The following is a 1128-nucleotide window of genomic DNA, read 5'->3' as shown; positions in this document are numbered from 1 at the left end:
TTTTAAATGTTTTTTTTTTTTTTAATTGCAATAAAATGAACAATAAAAGTTCAGCTATATATATAAATATATATATGGGGAATAGTTAGAATAAAATTTGTTGCATTTAATAAATCAAATATATATAAAAAATATTTTATCAAATGCAACAATATTATGAATTATATTTGTAAGAAGTATAATGATTAAAAAAAAAAAAAAATTTTTTCTTGTGTTTCGATTGATGAAAAGTTGTAAAATTGATAATAATAGATTTAAGATGTTTTTTTATTATTATTATTATTATTTTAACTTGTATGACAAGAATAGTATTTACTTGGGAAAAAAAAAAAAAAAAAAATGTAACAACTTTTCTTTTTTTTTTTTTTTGAAATGAATTCATATTTTAGTTAAATGATTTTTGATGATGAATTTTTTTTTTTTTTTAATTAATTAATTAATTTAAATAAAATTTAAATTTTCTTGTGCTCTAGATATATATATATGGGGTTGTAATTGTAAATTTTCTTGGCATTAAGAAAATAATTCCATAATGATTTTTTTTTTAAAATAATATTTTATTTCAGTTTATTATTATTATTATTATTATTATTAATTATTATTACTATTATTTTTATTTAAAAACAATTTTTTTTTTTTTAATATTTCAATTTGTCATAAATTATTTTTAGGAAATTTAAGATGAGGTTTTAATGTAATATTTGAGTGTCATTGTTTTCTTTAAAGCCTTGATATACATATATTTAAAAAATTGTCTTAAAAAATTATACTTTAAAATTTATTTTTTAATTTAGTTTTTAATAATAATAATAATAAATAAAAAAAAGAAAAAGGATAAAAAAAAAAATAAAAATAAACAATAAATTTCTTCATTTTTAAAATTTTTTTTTTTAACTTATTACAATCAAACTGTTACATGTATCTGAAATAATACTTTTTTTTATTTATTTAAAACTAATGTTTTAAAGTACAAAATAAATTAAAAAGAAAAATGATTAATAATAATACTAAAAAAAAATGGATGGTTTAAAAAAAAAAAAAAATATGAATAATACTACTTAAAAAAAATTATTGATAATTAATATAAATTATATCTTTTTACTGTATTATATATTTAAAATAAAGTAC

This window comes from Pediculus humanus, genomic scaffold, assembly GCF_000006295.1.
Source record: "Pediculus humanus corporis 1103172107368 genomic scaffold, whole genome shotgun sequence".
Taxonomy (NCBI): Eukaryota; Metazoa; Arthropoda; class Insecta; order Psocodea; family Pediculidae; genus Pediculus; species Pediculus humanus.
Note: the sequence above shows the minus strand (reverse complement) of the source record.